The sequence below is a fragment of the Stigmatopora nigra genome, chromosome 1 (genome assembly GCF_051989575.1).
Source record: "Stigmatopora nigra isolate UIUO_SnigA chromosome 1, RoL_Snig_1.1, whole genome shotgun sequence".
NCBI classification, from domain to species: Eukaryota; Metazoa; Chordata; class Actinopteri; order Syngnathiformes; family Syngnathidae; genus Stigmatopora; species Stigmatopora nigra.
Genome location: NC_135508.1, coordinates 4481274 through 4500000, shown reverse-complemented (window position 1 = coordinate 4500000; position 18727 = coordinate 4481274). Strand labels below are relative to the sequence as shown.

Here is an 18727-nt window from a genome sequence, read left to right as displayed (position 1 = left end):
TTATTATTATTATTTCTTTTAAATACGAGAAAAAAACACCATTAATGTGTCATATACACCTATACTCTTCATTTTACTTTTTTATATATATTTTTACACACTTTAGGTTAGGCAAATACATTATGTACTCACTCTGGTACTCTATTTTCAGAAAGTCATAGCATAATTTTCATCATTTACTTACTAGACACAGATAAGTCATGTTGAAAATGACGGAATGACCTTCAATTTGAAACAATTTTGATCTTTTATTGTAACAATTTGTTTCAAAATTTGTAATACCCATTTACACAAGCACTTTACAATAAGTATGCCTAGGAAAAAAAGTAATGGTACTGCACGGTTTTAGGGGGGTGCACACATACTGATAATCTGGCCAATTGTGACCTAAAATAGGTTCTTATTTTAAAAGGGAGCAAGAGAAATATATTGGTGACTGGCATAATAAAAGGTGATTTTTTTAAGTGATATGGATCCATGTGGGTGAATAGTGTAATCATCAAATCTTTAAGGCTTATGAAAGGCTGTTATCATTTAGGCGATTGGTATTTTATGCTTCAAATCAAGGTGAAATGATGGAAATAAGGATTTTATTCGTTGAAAATAAAAGTAATTCAAACATCTGTTTGGGGGTCATTTTAGATAGTATGACTTAAACAGTGTGTTTGCCAACTCAGAAACATGCAAAATTATTAGTGAATTCTAAATAAAGAAAATGACCTTAGGTGTCAGACTCAACTTGATTTCACGTGGGCTGGACCATTTTAGATATAATAATATTTATATATATTTTTTATATAAATGGATTAAAGGAACTGGAATAAAATCCCTGAATATTCAGTTTTTTAGAAATCTAAAAAATGAAAATGATTTTTGAACTAAAAACAGAAAAAATTGATTAAAAAATGACAATTATTAATTTGAAAGGGGGAAAATCAGGAAATTTAATATACGTTTCCTCTTCATTTTAATTTGATCCTAAAACAGAAAGTCCGCACTCATGATTTACTTTCCCGGGCCCCATAAAATGATGCAGCGGGCCAGAGTTGGCCCCCGGGCCACCACTTTGACACCTGTGGTGTAGAAGTTCACTCGCCTGGCTCAATTCCCGCTGATGGCGGTATGATTAGGGGTGCAGTACGATCCTAACATTTGAATGCTTCACCTATGATAATTGTCCACTCGATGGCAGTAAAAGCAAAGACATTTTTTATGCTTCTTGTCTATGGGCCTTCTTCTGAATATTATCCAGGCTAGTTGGGAGTTACAATTGAAATTTAACCTCATGAAGACATGGCATACACATGGACGTTACATTTTTGCCATGTTGGCCACAATGTCAATATTTGATATACAAATGTGGCCCATTTAATGCAAAATGTGATCCCTGCATATGTAATCAGCTTTTTTTAGATCTAAAACAATGTTTATTTTAGCTTTTTTATATGTATATTTTTTTTTAGATTTTACAAAATTATTTTTGAACTAAAAACAGAAAAAAAATGATTAAAAAAATGACAATTATTGATTTAAAATGAGGAAAATCAGGAAATATAATATACATTTATACTTTTTATTTTAATTTTATCCTAAAACAAAAAGTCGGCACTCATAATTTACTTTCCCGGGCCACACAAAATGATGCAGCGGGCCAGATTTGGCCCCCCCGGGCCGCCACTTTAACACATGCCATAAAGCATTACAATTTCTGAGACCAATATGTAATAAATTACTCAAAAAGCACCAAAAACAAACAATTCTTGTAAAACATGTAAGGCATGGTGGCAAAAAGGTATCCTTTTTATCGGACTGATTAAAAAAAAAAAAAAAACAGCACCCACCGTTGCCCTTTTTTGAAATAGTTTGCACACCCCTGATCCCGTGTGTCATATGATAGTTGTAAACCTCAACTGCAGGTCTTAATTTAGCTCCTAGCCTACATCTCATGTCCTTTTTAATTGCCTATGAGTGATGAGACAAGAAGAGGCATGCTGGAATCTTACAATTGACTGATGACAGGTCCATAGTGTGGCCGCCATCTCACTGTTATATTCTTGATCTCCCCTAAATTCTCCATCCACAGCTCCAAGCTTGCCTCACATCTAACAAACGTGCTGTAATAATCATGTTACACAAGTGTTCTGGCCCAGTTAGCCAGTGACCTCTCTCCCTTAAGTGTGAGTCAAGTGTTTGTATGTATGTGTGTGTTCATGTGAGTGCATGCATTTGTGCGCATGTGTCTCAAAGCAGTACAGGAAGAAAGACAGGATGTGATCCATGAAAGGATGGAAGTGGGTCAGAGTCACCCTCCTCTCCTTTCTACCTCTTTTCTCAGGTGAATAGCAGGGACCTTAGTAAGTTTTAATCGCCCACGTAAGTGTAAGTGTGATGTACTGACGTCCAAGAAGTGGTTTTGTGTATTATGAGTTGTGTCTGGTGATGCTTCTGCATTGCAATGTAATATACATCTTTCTTTTTTAACATCCACTCCATCTTGTTAAGAAGAGTGCTATACATTTTAAGTGGCAGTTTGGACAAAAGTAATACAACTTGGGATGGCTGTATTTTTAAGGCCAGTTTAAAAGTGGTGCTTAAAGTATTTTTTTTCTGACTTCCCCGAGAGAAGTGGTGGTTGGTCTTTTGGTTGCCGGTCTTTTGGTCGCCGGTCTTTTGGTCGCAGGTCAAATGGTGACAGAAAGTTTACTTTTGAAACCAGCTCTCAAAATGATATTCGTACAAGATAATTTAATATCTAAGTACTGATTAATATCTAAGTACTGTTTAATTATTAAACAGTACTTATATATTAAACAGTACTTAGATATTAAACAGTACTTAGATATTAAACAGTACTTAGATATTAAACAGTACTTAGATATTAAACAGTACTTAGATATTAAACAGTACTTAGATATTAAACAGTACTTAGATATTAAACAGTACTTAGATATTAAACAGTACTTAGATATTAAACTTTAATATCTAAGTACTGTTTAATATCTAAATACTGTTTAATATCTAAGTACTGTTTAATATCTAAGTACATTTGACCGGCGACCAAAAGGGACCAAAAGACCGGCAACCAAACGTCCGGTCACGCCCAGAAGTTCACCTCAGAGGACACATTTTCAAATGGCATACCCATGTTCCGATTTTGAATCAAGTTATGCTATCATGCAGATGAAATAATAGATAAAAGTAGGTGTGCTGTTCCTATGCCATTGACTAAGGCAGCTAACCAGCACCATATATTTTACTACAGCCCACCTGTGTGTAGTTTGTATGTTCACTCCAGGCCTGCATGGGTTTTCTCCGGGTACTCTGGTTACCTCCCACATTCTAAAAAATACATGCATGGTAGGCCAATTGGGATAAATCAGTTCAGAAGATGAATGAATGAATGAAAAGACTGAGTTTTGATGCAATGGAGTCCAATCTATCAATTATTAGTACTTTTCACAACTATAAGGCGCAATGCATTAAAAGGCGCACTGTCAATGAATGACACATTTTAATTTTTTTCCCATATATAAAGCACACTGGATTATAAGGCGCCCTGTCTATTTTGGAGAAAATTTAAGACTTTTAAGTGCGGCTTATAGTCGTGAAAATACGGTAGTTAGTATATAAGGGATCATTAATGGTGTCCAAGGAATCCATTGATCATTTAGCTAAACGGTTTAATTACAGTACACTTGTTAACCTGCTTTGAAAGAAGCTAACCTTGTCGTTAGTCTTTTTTTTTCTTATTATCTTAAATCACCTAACACATGACAAAAGACTGTTGCTTTAGTGCCTGAGGTCTACATTTCCCAAGGTTATCACATTCAAATAAAAGCAAACAGGTCCCGTGAGGTTCCTGACGGTAAAATCTGAATGTCTGCTTCTTTTTCAAATATAATTATTGTCATATGACCAGATAAAAATAAATACAGAATAATAGAATTCTCATAGCTGAGGTTTTTTTAGATGTTTTATCAGAGCTTTATCAGTATGAGTGTCTCTTATGTAAGATACAACTCAGCAATTTTATACATTATATAACTCTTATGATTTGGAAATTGTCATTGTAAGCAGTATCCCTACACACATTTTTGGGTTGTAGTCATTTCAACACACTGAAACTCCCTTGACTACCTATTATGCATTCCAGCGACAACACACGTAAAGGAAAGAGTAAAGGTCAGATCCTGTTTTTGAACCTTTCCAGGTTCCTGACTGCAAAAAAAAAAGACATTCCATTGCTATTATTGGCTTATTACTAAACAACCGGATGGAAAATACAGAAAAAAAGTCAGCCAAGGTTGCAAACTACTGACCTATCCTTACTAATCATTAGTTACTACCTGCTAACTCAGCTAGCATTAGTTACTACCTGCTAACTCAGCTAGCATTAGCCTGACTTAATATTAAAAAAAAATACATTTCTAAGTAATTCTTTCCTATTATTTCATCAATAGATGCTATTAAATGTTCCTTTTATTGTCAGTTATACAAGTACTGCAAATAAAACTGCAATTGCTCAAAGGAAGGCTATAAAAAGAACTTTGGGGAACTATAAATAATCTGATAGTGAAGTATTTATTTTAATCCAAACTGGCCATGCACTTCTGGATATAGCAGTGTTTTTGAAAAGTGCTTTGCTTTGTTCAAGTACTCTTTGAGTCTGCATAAATAAGATTGAGGGGTTATTTAAGAAATAAATATAAAGGTACATCAGTCTGCAAGCATTTGAATGGATTGGATGGTATTATTTCATTGTTTATAAGGGAAAACTTGGAATTGTTGAGTAGGCTGTGTATATAAGAGTGTTAGGGAAGAAAGGAAATACCGATTGTCTTGTTTTTTTTAAGTGGTTGGAAAGCAGGAGTTGGAATGGTTTTAGTTCTAAGTCAAAAATCAAAGTGTACAATAAACCTGAACTACAAAAAGGGAAAATGGTGAAAACATGAAGGCTGGCAAATGGGCAAATAAAAGGAAACCCTATGTTAATTTTAGTTTCGTCTTTCGATCCATGTCCTTCTAAATCACGATGTACCGAGATATAGTCCGAATTACTGTAAAAACTGTGTCAAAGTGGCGGCCCGGGGGCCAAATCTGGCCCGCCGCATCATTTTTTGTGGCCCGGGAAAGTAAATAATGAATGCCGACTTTCTGTTTTAGGATCAAATTAAAATGAAGAGTATAGATGTATATTAAATTTCCTGATTTTCTCCCTTTTAAACCAATAATTGTCATTTTTTTATCATTTTTTTCTGTTTTTAGTTAAAAAATCATTTTGTAAAATCTAAATAAAAAATATATAAAAAAAGCTTAAATAAACATCGTTTTAGATCTATAAAAAACTGAATATTCAGGGATTTTATTCCAGTTCCTTTAGTCCATTTATAAAAAAAAATATTGTCATTTTTTAGTCAATTTTTTCTGTATTTTTAGTTCAAAAATAATTTTGTAAAATATAAAAAAAAAAAAAACATTGTTTTAGATCTATAAAAAAACGGAATATTCAAGGCTTTTAATCCAGTTCTTTTAATCCATTTATAGAATTTAAAAATCTAAATATTATATCTAAAAGTCTGACACCCTTGCCTTAAACTTAAAGTATGCAGCTTAGTCATCCAAGAATGTGTGATTGCTTGTGGAAGAATACGATAAAAGAGTTCTACCTTTGCACTTTGCCTCTCATTTTAATCCCCTCTTCCTGTCTACAATGGCAAATATTTGTCATACCCTCCCCATACACACACACACTTTCCCATTAAGCCACGCCCATTCTCCCCTCTTTCTTTACACACACACACACAAACACACACACACAAGCACAGGCTTCCCGTAAAGATGCCGCTTCAAACACTTCCCCATTCCTCAGAGACCAATAAAGAACTGTGATGTGGCAACAATTCAGCTTCTGCTTACTTGTGCTGATGGTGTGTATGCGCATGTATGTGTCAGGGTTTAGGGCGGGGACGGGCAAAAAGGTGTTGGACAGCTAACTGTGTGCTTGGAAATACAATGCTGGGTAGAGAGATGTTGGTAAACCATACCGTGACTCATTGTTAAAAACAGAAGTAATAGGAAGTAAAGGCTCATGTTGATTGTTTTCAAATGTTTCTATGTGTAAAATGTGCAGAAAAAAAAACATGTTTTCAGAACAGTTTGCTGCAATTCTCAAACTACCGTATTTTCACGACTATAAGGTGCACTGCATTATAAGGCGCACCCTCAATGAATGACATTTTTTCATATATAAGACGCACTGTATTATAAGGCGCACTGTCTATTTTGGAGAAAATGTAAGACTTTTAAGTGCGCCTTACAGTCGTGAAAATATGGTAATTGCTATTGACTTCCAGGTATGAAGCACTCACTACACAGTCACCTCTAGAGCCAGCCATTGTTGATGTTTTGAATATTTTTGTATAAAATCTTGCAGTGGGGGAGGAGCTATATGATGGAAAATGTTGTAAGCTAAAATGGCATCCGCATATTTAACAGTATTGTTTCAGTTCAGGCGTTTTTGTTATTTTTAATATCCGACAGTGGTGTTTTTTGTTTTTCTGTTTTTTCCATATATAAGGCGCACTGGATTATAAGGCGCACTGTATATTTTGGAGTAAATTTAAGACTTTTAAGTGCGCCTTATAGTCGTGAAAATACGGTATAAATCGCTACTTTTATCCTGTGCTCCATATAGTTTAGATTCTAGTGCAATTTCTTGATGTATTTTTGACAGGGGATAAGGCCAGCACTTGTGGTTATAGCAAAGGAAAAGAAATGTCATAGAAGTGTCTTGTGAGCCACTCTTAGGGGCTTTTTCAATAAGGGCATTATTGTCACTAGTGAAAGTGAAGCCATATTCAAACCACATTCTTAGCTAAATGTATTTTGGTCCGGAATCTTTTGGATGTGGCCCAGGATTTTGACAACATTTCCATTATTTCCTTGTAACTATGGAAGCAAACAAGAGTACCTACTAGCAGAGTCACAGTTTGGATCAAAAAAGCACACAATTTTATTACTATTTGCTTGTAAGTGATCTTAATAGCCCAACAATGGACTCCACTCTTCACTTAGCACTAACTGTGACTTGTATACACCCACCACATGGGGAAGGAGGGCACGCTGACCTTTTCCCTTCAAGGATATGGCGGCCGCCGGGACCACGTGTTAGACGCTGCTGAGTCAGCCAAATGGAATGTGGTTCTGTCCCAACATCTCTTCGAATACCACATGAGTTGTCACGAGTTCTACTAGTACCAGTTGTTTTCATCTGAATCTCAACAAGTGCAGATGTCCTATTTACTTTTCATGTCTGCAGGTTTCTCATTATTTTTTTGTGGAGAATAATTGCAGCTTTAGACCTCCCCCAAGGCAATGAATACTGTTTCCTCCCTGTTTTTAGCCATGACAGGGTATTTCTTGTATCTTGCATGTACAGACGCTCCCCTACTTATGAACATTCAACTTACGAACAAACAGTACTTACGAACATGTCTGCAAATTGCGTTTATGTCGAAAAATGTTCGTAAGTTCGATTTTGTATTGCGGGCCTTTTTCCGAGTAGTGCTTCTTTCCGCCGCTAATACCGACGCCTGGCGCTGTGAGAACTATCTCCAGTGCACAAAGAACCTTTTTCATTTTTATCAATAAATATCTCGTGCATCCATTATTCAATATGGTTGGTGAAAAGCAAAAGGCTTCTAGTGAGGGAGGTGCAACAAAGAGGCAAGCCATTTCATTTGAAACCAAAGTGGCAATAATAAAGAAGCTTGATGGGCGTGAGAAAGTGGTGAGCGTTGCACGGGAGTACAACTTGAATAGTTCCACCGTCAGTACCATTTATAAACAGAAAGATCGGGCAGCAGGACCCAAATATTGAACGTTGCACAAAGGTTGCAAATCAATTGAATGATGCCATATAGTGCTACCGCATCATTTATGATGAAAAAAAGAAGACAAATGTGCAATCGTTATTAGATAACTTCTTTCGGGTAGTTTCTCGAAAATCCCTAATGTATGTATACAGTACTGTATGTATTCTCTCCATTTTATTAAATGTTTTTTTTTCAGTACAAACCAATGCTGGTTACTTATACAAGCCTTAAACATACAAATGCACTTATATATATATATATATATATATATATATATATATATATATATATATATATATATATATATATATATATATATATATATATATATATATATATATATATATATATATATAAACCTTCATTATACTTATATAGGCCTTAAACATAAATTATAATACAAAATATAGCACTTCATCTACTTCAATTTGAACAATTTCAACTTATGAACATTTTCAACTTATGAATAAGCGATCGGAACCTAACTCGCTCGTAAGTAAGGGAGCGTCTGTATTCTTGCTTGTGGCCTCAGCAACCTTTAGCATAAATATTTGAGGTGTAACACAGTACATAGTAAAAAAAAGTCCTACCCAGATTCTTCCAAGTGGACGAGCAACCTGAAACAGGTCGACCTGGTTGACTGGGTTGCAAAGCCTGCTTGTTTATCTTGGTGTTCTCTTTTACTGTAAAGAAGGCCAAGTCTTATACAGGAACAGAAACTGTCCCACTTTATTCAATTTGGTTGTTATTATTAAGTCATAGGTGGTGTCACTAAAGGAATATTTTATATTTTACATACAGTTAATACAACTACATCATTCATCTTTCGGTTTTTGTTAGGTTTATCAATAATTATACTTTAATATAATTATAAAACAATACAGGGGGATATCTGATTCAGTTATATATATATATATATATATATATATATATATATATATATATATATATATATATATATATATATATATATACATACATACATACATACATACATACATATATATATATATATATATATATATATATATATATATATATATATATATATACATACATATATATATATATATATATATATATATATATATATATATATATATATATATATATATATATATATATATATATATATATATATATATATATATATATATATATATGATTTTATTATATATTTATAATATTATATTCTTGCAAGAGAGAAATACATTTTGACATTGTCCTCGTCACAAATGATTCTCGAAAGCGGCAATTTCTCCTGCCCATTTAAGGCCACAAATCAAAACAATTACAAGGTTATTAATTAATCCAATTGTGTAAGCAAAAACAACACCTGTAACAGTCATCGCTTATCAGGTATTCAATAGTAACAATTAAGGTCGGAAGTCAAAAACAACTCCATTGGAAATTAAACAAAGAAGCCTCCATTCGGCAAAACAATTCCATAAACTAGTGAAAACGGGGTCACGATTTACGAAAATATGCGTAATCACGGAGGTTGTTGGATAGCAATCACGCTGCATCAGCAATTTCTTAAGCGTCCTTCTAGGTCTGCATTTTGGGGTAAAGGTCAGTCCTATCTTCCAGTAAACAGTCCTCGGAACTAGGAATCGGTGACATGTTACGATCCCGATCTCGCCCCAAACAAATTGAAGAAGCTCTCATACAAAAATGATTAAATGCACACACATATATAAATAATAGTATTACAGAATTAATCCAACAGTTTTAAGATGTAATTCCATTCATTACATAGCTCATATACAATGTCAAACATATATATTTGATGCATGAATTTTGGGGAAACTTTTTTCCTTCAAAAAAATGTATATTAGAAACATGATACAAATTTACGAACATGTTTTTGTTCTTACTTTCAAAGAACTATTTATGTCATTTATTTTAAAGTTTGTCAAAAATGTTTGGAAGTTATTTAACTGAAAGCAAAAACTGAATGTAATTAGCTATGTTCTTAGCATGTTTTTAGCATTTTTTGTAGCATTTACAATGTAAGGAGTGAAAAAGATAAATGACTCAAAAATGGTAACAATCTCGTATTCAGATTTTACTCGATTTACTTTATTTTTGATCTTCTCATTTTTATTTTAATATGAATATGATTCAATGTTCCAATAACGTAATTTTTACATTAGACATCATGATTTGTAGCTAAGTCTAAAGTGTCTACTCACGTAAATGTCTGTTCAATTTATTTATCATTAGCACATGTTCACATTTCAAGATCAATGCTAACACAGAGAACCCCCCGTTGTTTGATTTTCATTTTGTGGGAAATGTGTGAAGCAGTCATCCAAGCACATCTGGTTCTGCTTGTTTAACTGTGAATCACTGCCAAACAAGGAAAACATGACTTGGGCATCATACTAATTTTTCCCAGCTTGTTTAAGCGTTAGATATCACCTCAAAAAGTTCACAATTTTGCTTCCTGTCGGGTCTTGTCAAAGTGCCTGGAGAGAAGCATGTTTTAATGTTTGAAATAGTCTTTTTATTTATTCCTTATTTCTTTTTTTATCAGTCACAGTACACAAAGAAAATGGTTCTACTAAAGGCCTTATTGAAGTAATTTTTCATCATTATGAACTAATCCAAGGGTGTCAAACTCGGGTTAGTTCGCGGGCCGCGTTAACGTCAACCCGAGTTCATGTGGGCCGGACCATTTTTGATATAATATATAGATTTTTTTTATAATAAATGGATTAAAAGAACTGGATTAAAAACTCTGAATACTCCATTTTTTATGGATCTAATACAATGTTTATTTTGGCTTTTTTTAAAATATATTTTTAGATTTTATAAAATGATTTTTGAACTAAACACAGAAAAATTGATCAAAAAATTACAATGATTGATTTAAACGGGGTAAAATCAGGAAATTTTCTATACATCTATACTTCTGCGACCAAACGTCCGTTCGACAAAACGTCCGGGGACGAAGTGTCCGGGTATCGTGCATTCAATCATCAATAGAAGTGCATGTCATTGTTTGGTATTTTACTATAGTCTAAAACAATGTTTATTTTAGCTTTTTTTTGATATATTTTTAGATTTTGCAAAATGATTTATGAACTAAAAACACAGAAAAAATGGCTTAAAAATTACAATAATCTATTTAAAAGGGGAAAAATCAGGAAATTTAATATACATCTAAACTCTTAATGTTAATTTGATCCTAAAACAGAAAGTCGGCACTCATCATTTGCTTTCCCGGGCCACACAAAATGATGGGGCGGGCCTGATTTGGCCCCCGGGCCACCACTTTGACACCACTGCACTAATCTATTCGACCTGGTGTGTTCAACCTCAAATTCCCATAACCTTTCACTTTCCATTAAGTGTTGCCTCCCCGTTCCACAGCCTATCAGCTGCTCAGGGAACTAACCGAAGAGAGAGTTAGGGTCATCCCTGGCCCAGACAACGCATCCCGACTACCTTGGAAACTCCACAGGCATTCTAGAGACAAACATGGAGACACACTGAACTAGTGCACTCACTTTCTGGGTTCCCAAAGAAGCTTGCCAGACCTGGGAAAGCTGCTCACAACCAAATCCAATAAAAGAGAGGTCTAACCTTGAGAACTTGCTCCTTTTTGCATCACTTCCTTGCAAAACTCAGCAGGATTTCAATAAGATTGATTGAATTGTGTTGAATCAAAATGACACCACGCTTATTAAAAAAAAAACTCAAATAAACATTGTTTTAGATCTATAAAAAGTGGAATATATATAAAATGTCCTGATTTTCCTCCCTTTTTAAAATCAATAATTTTAATTTTTAATCTTTTTTTCTGTGTTTTTAGTTCAAAAATCTTTTTGTAAAATCTAAAAATATATATTAAAACAGCTGAAATAAACATTGTTTTAGATCTATAAAAAAACAAAATATTCAGAGCTTTTAATACAGTTCTTTTAATCCATTTATTAAAAAAAAAATCTAAATATTATATCTAAAATGGTCCGGCCCACGTGAAATCAAGTTGACATTAACGCGGCCCGCAAACCAAGTCTGACACCCCTGGCAAATATACCGCATTTTCACGACTATAAGGCGCAGCCTCAACGAATGACATTTTTTCCCATATATAAAGCGCACTGGATTATAAGGCGCACCCTCAATGAATGGCACATTTTAATTTTTTCCATATATAAGGCACACTGGATTATAAAGCGCCCTGTCTATTTTGGAGAAAAATCTAAGACTTAAGTGCACCTTATAGTCGTGAAAATACAGTACGTTTTTTTGTTGTTGGATTTTTTGTGCGTGGAGGTCACTATTGGTTGAAGTACTATTGTTTATTCTATATGTTTTTTGCATTTATCAGTGTCAGTACAGATTTTGTTTTTTTCCAGCCTTATTCTATTTCAAACTTGACTGTAGAAGCTAAATACCGTATTTTCCATATATAAGGCGCACCACATTATAAGGCGCATCGCATTATAAGGCGCACCCTCAATGAATCACACATTTTATTTTTTTTCCATATATAAGGCGCACTGTCTATTTTGGAGAAAATTTAACTTTTAAGTGCGCCTTATAGTCGTCAAAATACGGTAGTCGAAAAACTATCAATTTAATATTATTAATATAAATTACGATTGCTGAAAAATACTAATAAATAGTATCAACACAACAGATTATTTTTGAATGGAAAATTCTCAACAGGTATAGTATATAATATCCTTTGGTTCCCATGTCATCAAATGGGAGTATCCATTGGTTATCCTGGGAAGAGCGTCATGGACTGAATTGTGTGGGAATTCTCACTGGATTGAAACAGGATCAGTTTGTTTTTTTCCAAACCTCCGTGCATGGATGAACCCTCCTGACACCTTTGGTCTCACAGTGATTCTTGCATCTTCCTTGCCCAGACATGTCGGACATGGAGGTGCCAGGTAAAGGCTGTGTCCCATGGGAGCCGGCGTCAAAGTGTTGCGGTAGGGCTGACTCCCCATGCTTGACTCGCCCAAGGCCTGCGTGTGAAAATAAAAATTCCACGTGGAGGGTGATGTTCATGTGAATACAAGTGGAGGATGATGACTGCCGGCTGTCTTCTCATGCAGATGAAGTAAGCAGGAGATGTTTACGCATTCCTACCTAATGAGGCATTGAATAATAGCATCGTGGTCACATCCCCTGATGAGTTGTGCCATGCTTGCTTTGATTAAAATCTCACTTTTCGCTTTTCTTGACTTTAAGATGTTCCCCTACTTACGAACGAGTTAGGTTCTGAGCACTTGTTCATAAGTTGAAAGTGTTCATTAGTAGAAATTGTTCATAAGTTGAAATTGTTCATAAGTTGAAAGTGTTCATAAGTTGAAAGCATTCATAAGTTGAAATTGTTCATAAATTGAAATTGTTCAAATTGAAGTTGATTCAGTGCTAAATTTTATATTATAATTTGTGTTTAAGGCCTATATAAGTATATGGAAGGTTTATATAGGTGCATTTGTATGTTTAAGGCTGGTATAAGTAACCAGCATTGGTTTGTACTGAAAAAAAAAACATTAAATAGAATACATACAGTACTGTGTATATACATTAGAGAGAGAGAAAGAGATTTACTAGAAACTGGCCGAAAGAAGCTATCTAATGATGATTTCACAGTTTTCTTCTTTTTTTCATCATTAATGCGGTATCACTGTATGGCATCATTCAATTTATTTGCAACCTATGTGCAACGTTCAATATTTAGGTCCTGCTGCTCGATCTTTCTCTTTAGAAATGGTTCTGACGGTGGAACAATTCAAGTTGTATTCCCGTGCAACGCTCACCACTTTCTCACACGCATCAGGCTTCTTTATTATTGCCACTTTGGTTTCAAATGATAGAAATGAAAAAGGTTCTTTGCGCACTGGAGATATGTCACGTACTGAAACAAACTGGGCAGTGGATGCTGGGGGAGCTGAGCTCTCACAGCGCCAGGTGTCGGTATTAGTGGCAGAAAGAAGCACTACTCGGAAAAAGGCGCCCAATACAAAATCGAACTTATGAACATATTTCGACATAAATGCAATTTGCAGGCATATTCGTATGTAGTTTGTTCGGAAGTTGAATGTTTGTAAGTAGGGGAGCATCTCTACTTTGGATTTATACTTACAATCTGCCTGAATTCCCTAAACCCCCCATTTTTTTTAAGATTGCATATGATTGAAAAAAAAATAGAATTATGAACAGCTGAGACTTGAACACTGAAAATCTAATATTTATATCTCCATATTTTTTGTGCCAACAGATATTTTTATTACTTGAATTTACTACCATCACTAGACTTACTGGCTGTGAAGCAAATATAGTGTTTCCTATTTAAAGCAAATCTAAATGTTCATGGTCACCAATCTTTTAAAATTACAGTCTAAAAGTCATTGGTTCAAGTCTCTAAGAGTATATCGCTTTAAAAAAAAAATGATGTAGAAAAATGTTCTCATGAGGACAAAGCTTGTTAGGGTAGTTTCTTTTATTCTATTGTGTACTAAGTACAGTACTGTGCATCATTCCAAACTAATGAATAGTCTTATGAACTTCTCAGCATAATGGAAAATCATAATTGATAATTATATGGTATCTGGTATTCAGTTTGTGTTTCTTTTGTTTTGGTTTAGATCCCTTCATGGTTGTGTGCTTGTTTTTTGTGTTCGGTTTCAATCTTGTTTGTGCATAAGTGTGTCATGTCTTTGCAATTATGTATTCATGTCACCTGTGTGTGTGTGTGTTAGACCAATTGGCTCCACTCTGCCTTTTGTGCTCATCCAGGTGTGTCTTTACTTATCATTGGTATACAGTGTTCCCTCGGTTATCGCGGTTAATGGGAACCGGGACCACCCGCGATAAGTGAATTTCCGTGAAGTAGGGATTCCCCTTCAAAAATGCTTAATTTGAATTCAATTTTTCTATTTTTTTTTATTTATTTTATTTTTTTACCCCCCTGTATATAGTACACCAGTGGTCTCAAACCGGTTCCACATAGGGCCGCAGTGGGTCCTGGTTTTTGTTCCAACCGATCCAGTGCCGACATTTTAACCAATCAGGTGTCTTTAAAATAAGTAGCACCTGGCTCTAATTAACTGATTGCACTTGCAAAAGGTATCCTTGTTGAGTTGGAATGAAAACCTGCACCCACTGCGGCCCTTTGAGGACCGGTTTGAGACCACTGCAGTACACCGTATAGAATACGGGTAGAGAGAGTGAAATTCATGTTATAACAAAAAAAACTGTAAAAGATGTTGTTTCAATGTAATATTTGTATTTTTTTCCCAAAAAAATCTGCGAAGCTCTGATTCCGCGGTAGCTGAACCGTGAAGTAGCGAGGGAACACTGTAGTCTTGATTAAGCGATGGCGGGAGCTAACAGGCTAACGAAGGAAAAGCAGGAAATGCAACAGCTCAGACTAGCCTAGGTCCAGGTACCAATGTACAATATAAAGCACAGGTCTGCATTTGGGTTTAGGGGCAAATTGGAAATGGCTTAAGTTTTTTTCATGGGTGTGCATATCAAGTACTTTGGAAACAGAGCACAATGCAAAGCTAATTGGTGGGATCCCCACCAACTTTTTCCATAGTAATTAACATGCCACTTTGCATTCCTTTCAACTGTTATGCATTTCTCTTTGCCGCTCTTCCGAGAAATTGACTTGATCGGAAGGTTGATGCACATGTGGTATGGGGAAGTGCGATTAGCAGATCTACTGAGGCACGGAATATATCATATGAATTGATTTTAGCAATGATTCAGAGGGTTCAGCACCCCTGTGACCCTTGTTAGAATAATGTGCATTATATTATTTATCTATTTAATTCCATGGCATTGGATTCACTTATGAATGTGCGGGAAATCACTGAAATAATGTTATATTATAACATGTTTCATTACAACACAGGTGTCAAAGTGTCGGCCCGGGGGCCAAATCTGGCCCGCCGCATCATTTTGTGTGGCCCGGGAATTTAAATCATGAGTGCCGACTTTCTGTTTTAGGATCAAATTATAATGAAGAGTATAGATGTAGATTACATTTTTCTCATGTTCCCCTTTTAAATCAATAATTATCATTTTTTAATCCATTTTTTCAGTTTTTAGTTCAAAAATAATTTTGTAAAATCTAAAAATATATTTTAAAAAAAGCTAAAATAAACATTGTTTTTTAGACCTATAAAAAACTGGATATTTGATATTTTTTTCTGTGTTTTTAGTCAAAAAATAATTTTAGATCTTTAAAAAACTAATTACTTGATCATTTTTTTCTGTGTTTTTAGTTCAAAAATTATTTTGTAAAATCTAAAAATATATTTTAAAAAAGCTACAATAAACATTGTTTTAAATCTACAAAAAACTGAATATTCAGGGCTTTTAATCCAGTTAATTTAATCCATTTATGAAAAAAATCTAAATATTATATCTAAAATGGTCCGGCCCACATGAAATCGAGTTGACGTTAATGCGGCCTGCGAACCAACCCGAGTCTGACACCCTTGCATTACAACCATTTAAATACTAGATAGGCCTGATTAAATTCAGAATCTATGACCCTTGAGTTAATATTTACCCAAACCTCCTCATTGTGTCATGCAATACTTACTGGAAAACTGCCATTACAAAATATTATTACTGCCAGTTTTATTTTGTAGTCTTTGTCCACACAAACACTGTTTACAAAATGGATATTGAAGGACGTTTAGATGTTTTCAAGCATAAATCATACACTGACCCAATTGCACATGTGGTTTCCTGCCTTTCAAAGAATAGTCGCCATGCAAACTGGATGAGGTGAACAGATAAAAACAAAAAAACATTGAGATAAACCAATAAGAAGCTCGGAGTGTTGAGCGATATTTCCGTCAATCTTACCCAATATAACAGTCAGAACACAAGTAATAGTGTATTATGCAACTAAGGCGAGAACTCTTACTACATAACTTACGGGAAAAGACCAGCTAGATGTCAACACTCTCTCATTGATTAAAAATGCAAGGAGGAAAAGACCTCAGTGTGTAATAAGATAACGCTCTAGTACCACATTATTTATCATTGCAATCAAGGTCAAGTGCATTTCTGTATCAAAACTATCTGTTTCTTGTTTTTAAGGTGACTCAGAAGTATTGAAGACGACCTGCATGTTGTGATAAGCTGACAAACACCTTCTCATTTACGGTAAAGTATGTGTGATCTAACAGATGATTTCTGCGAATGATAGAGGAAGTAAGTTGCGGAGTCATTCGCCGAAAGCCGTTGAGGTACGATGAATTTTTTTCAGGTACTAAAGGGCAAGACCTTAGAAGGGTACTAACTAACATGTTTATGTTTAGGTTTGCGTTTTCTTTGCATATTAGTTTAATTTTCCCAACCTAAGTCATGGAAATATACAAACTACATATTTTCTTTTTTAACTAAAGCAATGAACAGCAGAATGGCAATGAGAAATAGTGCCGTCAACTAAAAATTGTATTTTCTCGCCTATTTTTTTTCTGCTCCCAGCATATGCAAGGTTAAGAACAGAAGTCCAGTCAAAGTCCATTGTGTGATTTGTTTTTTGAGTAGATCTTGCTCTCAACAGGGCGTGACCGGACGTTTGGTTGCCGGTCAAATGTACTTAGATATTAAACAGTACTTGGATATTAACCTCTCTCTGTTAGATATTAAACTCTCATGAATATAATTTTGAGAGCTGGTTTCAACATTAAACTCTCTGTCACCATTTAACCGGTGACCGGACGTTTGGTCGCCGGTCAAATGTACTTAGATATTAAACAGTACTTGGATATTAACCTCTTTCTGTTAGATATTAAACTCTCATGAATATAATTTTGAGAGCTGGTTTCAACATTAAACTCTCTGTCACCATTTAACCGGTGACCGGACGTTTGGTCGCCGGTCAAATGTACTTAGATATTAAACAGTACTTGGATATTAACCTCTCTCTGTTAGATATTAAACTCTCATGAATATAATTTTGAGAGCTGGTTTCAACATTAAACTCTCTGTCACCATTCAACCGGTGACCAAAAGACCGGCGACCAAAAGACCGGCGACCAAAAGGCCGGCGACCAAAAGACCGGCGACCAAAACACCGGCGACCAAAAGACCGGCGACCAAAAGACCGGTGACCAAAAGACTGGCGACCAAAAGGGACCAAAATACCAGTGACCAAAAGACCAGCGACCAAAAGACCGGCGACCAAAAGACCGGCGACCAAAAGACCGGCGACCAAACGTCCAGCGACCAAACGTCCGACGACCAAACGTCCGACGACCAAACGTCCGGCGACCAAAAGACCGCCGACCAAACGACTGAGCAACCAACACCAGGGGTCTCAGCAGTGATGTTTGAAGGAGCATACATGGGGAGTGATGAAATGCAAAGCTCTCATCACTTCATTTGAGTAGGAGAAACACCCTGATCTTGTTAGTGGCATTAAACACATGAGGACATGTCACCCCTTGTTACTTCACACCCCCTGATCAAGGCAATGGCGTTGATCACATGTGTCAAAGTGGCAGCCCAGGGGCCAAATCTGGCCCGCTGCATCATTTTGTGTGGCCCGGGAAAGTAAATCATTCTGTTTTAAGATCATATTAAAATGAAGAGTATAGATGTATATTAAACTTCCTGATTTCCCCCTTTTAAATCAATAATTGTCATTTTTTAATACATTTTTCTGCGTTTTTAGTTCTAAAATAATTTTGTAAAATCTAAAAATATATTTAAAAAAAGCTAAAATAAACATTGTTTTAGATCTATACAAAATTAATATTCAGGTCTTTTAATCCAGTTCCTTAATCCATTTATTTAAAAAAAATTTTTTTTTTATCCATTATTATTTGGACATCAGCGGGCCGGATTAA

The 18727-nt window shown here is 35.1% G+C and overlaps 1 protein-coding gene across 2 annotated transcripts in view; it reads left to right on the top strand.

The window, feature by feature from the left end:
* Positions 1–17643, top strand: part of gss (glutathione synthetase) — a 27831-nt gene extending 10188 nt beyond the window's left edge. Inside the window, exons 14-15 of one of the 2 annotated variants that reach the window (XR_013326545.1) lie at positions 12764–12960; positions 16971–17643. The gene's annotated coding sequence lies outside the window, so the exon portion shown is untranslated. The remainder of the gene's footprint in view (positions 1–12763; positions 12961–16970) is intronic. The other variant, XM_077718019.1, reaches the window with a different exon arrangement.
* Positions 17644–18727: the final 1084 nt, after the last annotated feature.